This window comes from Choloepus didactylus, chromosome 16 (genome assembly GCF_015220235.1).
Source record: "Choloepus didactylus isolate mChoDid1 chromosome 16, mChoDid1.pri, whole genome shotgun sequence".
NCBI classification, from domain to species: domain Eukaryota; kingdom Metazoa; phylum Chordata; class Mammalia; order Pilosa; family Megalonychidae; genus Choloepus; species Choloepus didactylus.
Window position 1 is genome coordinate 75,619,493 of NC_051322.1, and position 8,860 is coordinate 75,628,352.

At 38.5% G+C, this 8,860-nt stretch overlaps 1 pseudogene; it reads left to right on the top strand.

The window, feature by feature from the left end:
• The first annotated feature begins 4,686 nt into the window (after window positions 1-4,686).
• LOC119511326 lies at window positions 4,687-5,622 on the top strand (annotated as a pseudogene).
• The last annotated feature ends 3,238 nt before the right edge of the window (window positions 5,623-8,860 follow it).

Sequence of the window (8,860 nt, forward strand, 5' to 3'; positions counted from 1 at the left end):
CATACAATGGAATACTGAGCTGCTGCAAGAAGGAATGAAGTTGTGAGTCTTACAACTTCAATAAGAAGTTTGGAGGCCAGTGTTTCAAGGGTTGTTTTGTTTACACTCTGGTGCCAGCCCATTGGGTTGCTGCCTCTTCATTTCTCTGACTCTCCACTCATGGCTTCAAGATGGACACAGCATCTCCAGGCAACATATCCCCACATGAGGGAAGGGTAGGAAATTATTGTTAGTTGGGAAATATTTCCCTGAAATTCCCATGAAAATTCCTTTTATTCATATTCTTATTGGCCAGAACAAGGTCAGTATCAGGAAGTAGGAAGTAGGCAAAAGCTGCATGTCCTTTCCTTCGAAGTTGTAAGGGATGCTGGGTAATGTAGTTTTTATTCAAGATTAAAGTAAGAAGGAGAAAACAAATGTTAGGGGACACCAGGAACTTTTGCATCAGTAAATAAAGCACCTATCCTGGTACTTTTTAGGAATTCTGAGCAATTTTAGGTAAGGTACTCACTTCTTTATGGTCTCCCAACCCAACTAGGTGTTGTTTTGTAATTTAGGTAAAATTTACACTCACTGAAATAAATACACAGACCTTCATTGTATTCTCCTATGAATTTTGACAAATGTATGCTTTTGTATAGCCAACAGCCCAACCAAGATGTAGAATATTTCAATCACCTAGAAACTTCTCTCATGACCCCTTGCAGGCAATTCTCTCTCCCTGCAGGCAATCATTCATCTTATTTCTAACATCATCAATTAGTTGAACCTGCTCTTGAACTTATATAAATGGAGTTATGGAACATGTACCATTTGTGTCTGCCTTTTTTTGTTCAATATAATGTTTTTAAGATTCATCCATGTTTCAGGTTGTACAAGTTTGTTCCTTTTATTTGCCAAGTAGCATTCTACTGTATGAATATACCACAATGGTTTTTTTACCCCTTCTCTTGTTGATGGTCATTTAGTTTGATTCCCATCTTTATCTATCATGAATAAAAGCTGCTATGAGAATTCTTGTACATTAATATTTTTAAAAGACTAAATTGATAGTCATATGTTTATTTTACATGCAAAATAACTTCACAAAGAATGTGTATGGATGCCTTTCTAATTCTAAAATTATTGCTAGAACTAGAGAAATGAGGGTATAGTCAATAGGTTAATTGTCACAAAGTTGGGAAACACAATCAACTTCTTAGGACAATTTGAATCTTTAACAATAGGTGAACAAATGCAATTTTATACCATAATACTTGAACAGTTGTAGTTTCCTACAACAAATACTAACTATATCAAATTTAAAAATCTATCTTCATTTGATTTATTAGACAAAATCTTCTATATAGAAAAGATTTTGTCTGAAATGGTTTCACAGAAACTGGACTACATGGTGACATGTTACAATAGAAATATTTGCAAAATTTCATTCCTGTGCTTTTTTCTATACAAAGGAAAATGTTTAAATCAATATTTGCACTTTCAAGAGCAATTGTACCAAAACCATATTTATCTTAAAATGTCTCATCGTAATTTTCTTATTAATGTTTAGTAAACCTGTGGCATCTCACTTCAACTCTAGTCTTAATTAAGGCTAAATCAGTGGTATTTGTGAAATGCACTGCTGTAGAGTACATTGCATTTTACAAAGAATGCTTATGGCTCTTGAAAAACCTTTTATTATGGAAAATTTAAAACATATACACCTGTGGTCAGAGAAGTGTAATGACCCAAAACCCAGTTCCAGTGATTATCAACACAGCACTGATTCATCTATACCAGTGCATCTCAGCAGCTGCTTTCCTGACATCTAGATCAGATGATTCTTTGTTGTGGGAGACTGTCCTGTGCTTTGCAGGATGTTTTGCAACATCCCTGACCTCTGCCTACTTAGATGCCAGTAGCGCTCCCTCCTCCCCAGGTTGTGACAACCAAAAACATCTCCAGACATTGTCAAATGTCCGCTGGGGGCAAAATTCCCCCTGGTTTAGAACTTCTGAGTTATATCCCTGCCTGCACCAAAGCATGTAATTTGCATATCCTGACTCTTGTGGTCCCTATTGCTTCAAGATTGAAACCTGCCTTGTGAATAGTGCCATTTCATATAAATCCACATGACTGAACTCATGGTAAGCAGGAGCTATATCTAATCAAACTCTGAACATCCTAGATACCCATCCATTGTAAGTACCTAAGAAAACAGGTGAATTTAATTTTTTCACATTTAATGTTGATTTCTGAAGTTGTTTCCAAAAGGAAGTTTGAGTTTTTAGTAACCAGGCCCTGCTTCCCATGAGGAAGTCTCTCTGGTTAGAAAAGGGAAAGGGGTACAACTCACTGGGTATCACCCTCTCTCGCCTGATAATCATGCCTGTCCCCTGGTATCTCTTGAGCAGGTGAAATCAAGGCTAAGCTGCCAGGGTTCTTACACCTGTGTGGAACACCTAGGCGGTAGAAGAGAGGTAGGTCTCCTTTACTGTTGTTTTAACTCAGGTGGAATTGAGACCCATGTGGTTTAGTCTCAGCATACCTGAGCCTATGGCTTGCAGGGGTTGCTGATCCAGAGCTTTGTGAATCCAGCTAGGTAGGAGCACTGGTTGGCATCTTACCTGTGATGCTTCTCAACTGGCTAAATGAGAAACCTGGGTGAGCCAGGAGCTATCCTCAGCATTTTATTTCTATCTCTGGGTCAGAATAGAAAAGGTAACTGTGGTGATACTAGCACAGCCACAGAAACACTGGGGAGAGTTTGTTTTGTGGCCATGCATTTATTTCACATATGAATATGATGGATCCACCTTGCAAGCAAAGGAGTGTTGCAGGAAGCCCAGGGCATCTTACAAAGTGCTCTCCCAATGGTCAGGTCATTGACTGTACACCCACCCTGAGGTAAGCTCAGTGGAGGCACTGGGATTCAGGGATGGAGAAGACATGGATTCGGTCATGGGGAACTGGGTTCCTTCAATGTTTATGGAACAGCTACAGTGTACCTAGGATTCTGCTGAGACGGTTAGGGAAGAAATATATCACCTGTAATTAATTCATTCCTTTTAACCACATTTATTTGATGTTATTTCTTAGCAGCCTCCTCAGGGGGCACTGGAGAGAGAATAGTAAGCAAGATATAATCCTTGCCCTCAGGAAGCTCACTGTTCAGTGGAGTAGATGATCGCAAAAGACAATGATAATTTAGTGTGGTAAGTGCTGTGATTTCAAAATACCCTGAGAAAAGACGGGCCACTGGTTGTCAGGGCTTAACAATTGATGAGTTTGATGATCTTATCTGAAAATATCCAACACAGCACAGAGGATGAGACATAATTTATCCTGGAATGGGGCTGGGAGTACATATAGGACATCTACCTGTGAGGTAGGTGTTATTATCTCTATGTCACAGTGAGGATTTTGTGTTTCTGAGGAGTAAAATAACTTTCTAGATATCACAGTGATACTACATGAATAACACTGGATGGGAACAAGAGTCCAGGCTCCTAGCAGTGCTTTCTTCCATGAACAGCCTCTTGGTAAAATTTCCCTGCTGATCTAAGGAGGTAAGGCTGCTCTCTGACCCCGCTCTTTGCTCTGTGATTTAAACTCCATCAGTGATTTCCTTCTGGCTCATAGTCCTGAAGCACCTGGCCTTGTACTAAAAGCTGAAGGAAGGAGCTTTGTGGTGTGAGAAGAAGTCACCTGACCTCTGGTTCAGGTCCCCCAGGTCTCACTGTTGAGGGGTTGTGTTGACACACACAGACCTCAGCCACCTTGAAAGAGTCCAGCATGATGGGGAAGCCTTCACATCATTCCCTGAGCAGTTACTGTGATACTCTGAGTGTCTGGAGGGCTGGGCTATGGAGAAGGACTTGCAGAGCATTAGTGGACCCTCACATGGGCTGATTCAGAGCTTTGTCGGCACTGGGAGGCTTGATTGGAGGAAATGAAGGCATCATTAAGGAGACAAACTTAGCAGGGAATAAGCTAGACCCTTGGGAAGGAACAAGGTAAACCATTCACCAAGGATAGAAGGATTTGGAGGTGAAGAAGAAGAGGATGATGAGAGTCAATGGGGGTGCAGATGGGGCATCTCTTCTGATGATTCTGATGGGTTGTGGAGAGGTTATGTGAATGCTTTCTGAAAACCAAGGCCAGGAAGGAAGAGAGGGAAGGGGGTTGAAAGAAATCTGCAGGAAAAATCAATGAAAACCATGCAGCAGTAACAGCAATGCATCTAAAAATGGAGATAGTAACTCCATTCTGGCTGCCCCACATGGTTCTTTTAGAAACCAAATGAGGCACTAATCACATAGGCTTTCCTTCCTGGCTCTGTTTCCATTATTGATTTTACTTCCAAGTTGACTAAGATTCCTGGTGATTTCCCACTGACTGCAGGATAAACTCCAAATTCCATGACTGTCCCAGACTATATCTCCAGGTTTTTCTTTTGCTTTTATACCCTTTTCTCTAGCCACACACAATGATTATTCATAGTTTTGCACTTCCTTTTCTGCCTTTTTAGAACATTCTTCTTTTCTATACATAAATCCTACTCTTCTTTTGATATCCAGCTTACAAACTTCACAGATATGCGTGGGTTTATTACATATGTCACCCACTCTTGTCAATGAAGAGTCTTGTTTTGTATCCTTTCAGATCACCCCACCCAACTTACTGTCTGCTGGTGGTGACTTAATGGCTAACTCACATAATGTCACTGAATTCATTTTTCTCAGACTTTCTCACAATCAGGAGATGCAGAGAGTGTGCTTTGTGATATTTCTGCTCTTGTACATGGCAATTGTGGTGGGGAATTTCCTCATTGTGCTCACTGTGATGACCAGCAGAAGTCCTGGTTCTCCCATGTACTTTTTCCTCGGCTACCTGTCCTTTGTGGAGATATGCTACTGCTCTACTACAGCCCCCAAACTCATCTCTGATTTGCTGACTGATCAGAAATCTATATCTCTGTGGGGCTGCCTGACATAGCTTTTCTTCATTCACTTCTTTGGTGGTACCGAGATGTTCCTGCTCACCATGATGGCCTATGACTGCTATGTAGCCATCTGCAAGCCCCTCAACTACACCACCATCATGACCCAGCAGGTGTGTGCTATTCTGGTGGGAATCACATGGTTGGGGGGCTTTGTACATTCCTTTGCCCAAATCCTTCTCATCTTCCACTTGCCCTTTTGTGGCCCCAATGTGATCAATCACTATTTCTGTGATGTGCTTCCACTGCTCAAACTTGCTTGCTCTGATACCTTCTTCATTGGTCTGCTGGTCGTTGCCAATGGGGGCACCCTGTCTGTGATCAGTTTTGTGGTCCTCCTAGTCTCCTATGTGGTCATCTTGCTCCATTTGAGGAACCAAAGCTGTGAAGGGAGGCTCAAGGCCCTCTCCACCTGTGGGTCCCATATCACTGTGGTTGTCTTGTTCTTTGGGCCCATCGTCTTCATCTATCTGAGGCCTTCTGCCACTCTGACTGTAGACAAGATAGTGGCCATGTTCTACACGATGGTCACTCCCCTCCTCAACCCTGTCATCTATTCCCTGAGAAATGCTGAGGTGAAGAAGGCCATGAAGAAGCTATGGGTCAGGACAATGAGAACAGATGAAGGATGGGGCTGAGTAGTGCATCCTTGAATTTAGAATGGGGCTGTGTCCAAATCAAACTCCTGAGAGAAGACATATGGAATGAAGGAAACTTCACAGCATGTGTTAGTTCTATATTTATTCTAACTGGTGCCCATTTCCAAAAGCTTCATTTTAAATGCCTATAAAAGATTTCCACTTTTGGCTTTACAATAACTTTACTAGACATATTTTCTGTTGTAGATATTTAGGTTGTTTCTAATTTTTATTACTATAAAAAACATTGTGGTCAATATTTTTTAAGAGAAATTTTACCTAATACTTCCTATATTTTTTAGACTCACTTCCTGCAGTGAATTTACTGTTTATAGGATATAAGAACTTTTGATACATAGTGTTAAATTGACTGCCAGAAAGGTTGTACACCATCATCTTCCCTATGAGAGTGCTTCAGTCAGAATGGAACACTGTCATTAAACATTTTTTATGAGAAATAGGATGTTTATATAGTGTCAAAGAATCTCCCCATAAAATGCTTATTAATTATAATTTTATAAAATTGATGTCATGTGCCTTCATATATCTTGCACTGGAGAAGCACAAAATATCATGTCTCTAGTATTTCTAACATAACTGAATCCAATCATAACATAAACATCAGGGAAACCCAAATTGAAGCATATTCTACAAAATTATTGACCTGTACTCTTCAGAAGTTTCAAAGTCATGGAAGATAAAGAAAGAATGAGGAGCTGTTCCAGATTACATGAGATTAAAAATACATGATAAATAAATGCAAAATGTGATCCTGGATTGGATCCTGGACTAGATCAAGGACATTGGTGGGGCAAAAGATCTGATTAGATAATAGAATTATCTCTAACTTCTTGATCTTGTTAACTATATTGTGCACAGGTCAGAGAATGAATTTGGTTTTAGGAATTACTCCCTGAAGTATCTGGAGTTAAAGAGGCATCACCTCTGCAACTAATTCTCAATCAACTCAGAGGAAATATCTGTCTGTCCATCTGACTGTATATCTATGGAGAGAATGAGTGATAAAGAAAATGCAGCAAAATATTAACAGTTGAGGAACTGGATTAAGTGTATATAGTAATTATCTAAACTGTTATTGCAAGTCTTTTTTATGTGAGAAATTATTTTTAAATGAAAAGTTAAAATATTTACAAATTTGATTGATATCTTCCTATTGGTTAATTTGCATTTTCTTCCATTTTTTTTGTGAGGATGGATGTTTTCATGTGTAATTGACTTTGAGACATTTTACACATTTTCAATGTTTAAATGCTTTACATTTTTACAAAGTAAAATCTATCAGTTTTCCTTATTGATTTCTTCCATTGTTTTTGTGTTTAGAATATCTTAAACCATTAGTTAAATATATTTTTAGTTTTATAAATTACTTAAATTTTTATTTAATTTTGTGAACAGATAATGCATCATAAGATTTCAAAAAACAGCAGAAAAAAAGTACGTGGTGAAGAGATTTGTTCCCTTCTTTCCTCATTCCTTATTTCCCTTCTCCCATAACCCCACCAGATAAATAATCTTAATTTCTGTTTTCCTTTCAGAGTTTCCTTAAGCAAAGATAAACATGTGTGTGTCTGCGTATAAAACTACTAAAGACCACAAAAGAAGAGTTTAACATATCATGCTTCTGGCTGAGAAGAGTCAACATCACTAAGATGTCAATTCATTCTAAATAAATTTATATGTGTGTGTGTGTGTGTGTGTGTGTGTGTGTGTATGTATATAGTGACTTCAGTAAAAATAATAGCAAATTTTTTGTGGGGATAAGTGGTCAGAGAGAATTCTAAAACTAATTTGCAAATTTGTTTGCAAAGGTAATAGCAGGAGAACTTTGAAAATGAAGAGAAATGAGAATAAACTAACCCACCAGATATCAAACATGCCATAAAACTTCAAAAATAAGAAACAATGTGGTCTTGGCTATTCCAGAAGCCATAAAGGCTGATGATGATAATTAGCTACATAAAAAAACAAAACTTCTTTATGTCAAAAAACCACCATTAACAAAGTCAAAGAACAAATGAAAACCTGGAGAGGAAATTTTCACAATTTTGTATTTACAAAATTTTGTATTTATCTTTATACATAAATACTTCTTAGAAAATAATAAAAGAATCAAAACCCAAATATGGGAAAATTTAGGGCCAGAGTTCACAGAAAATACAAATGGTATCTAAATATAAGAAAAGATGTCTAACCTCACCCAAAATAATGTAAATTATACCCAACATAAACTTTCCCATCTCTAGCACTCTCAAGCAAGCCATTCAGTGGGATTAATCACATTCACAATGTTGAGCTACCTTCACCATTATACATTTCCAGAACCTTCTTCCTACACCCATTATGCATTAACACCCAGTCCTTCTCCCCCACCCCTGGTATCCTGCACCCTATTTTCTATTTCTATGAGTTTATGTATTCTGGTTATTTCATATAAGTGGAATCATACAATATCTTTCTGTTTTTTCTGACTCTTGTCACTTAACAGACTGTATTCAAGGTTCATCCCTGTAGTGAAATATATCATAATTCCACTCCTTTTTAAAGCTGAGTAATATTCCATTGTATGTATACACCACCTTTTCTTTATCCTTTCAACTACTGACAGAACTTGAGGTTGCCCCCACCTTCTGGTTATTACAAATAATGCTACTAAGAACCATGGTGTACAAATCTTGGTTGGAGTCCCTGTTTTCAATTCTTTTAGGTATATCTTTTGGGTTAGATTTCCAGGTCATATGGTAATTCTGTTTTACCTAATGAGGAACCACTGTGACAATTATGTTTATGTGTCAACTTGGCCAGGTGATGGTGCCCAGGCATCTGGTCAAGCAAGCAACTGGCCTAACCTTTATGCAAGGACATTTGTGGGTGCTTAATAAACCAGAAGGATGGGTTATTAAATCATCAGTCACTTCACTACATCTGTGGCTGATTACGTCTATGAAGGGTGTGTTTTCTGCCATGGGAGAATTCAATCAGCTGGATTTAATCCAATCATTTGAAAGCTTTTAAGGGAGAAGAGAGAGAACCTTCACTTCTTCTTTGGCTAGCCAGCATTTCCTGGGGAGTTCATTGAACACCTTCATCAGAGTTGACAACACTATGCCATAACACTGTCTGCAGGGAACGTGAATATTTCTCCCTCCCACAAGATATCACACTGATCTATTATATTGATGATATCTTTTTGATTGGACCTAGTGAGCAAGAAATAGCA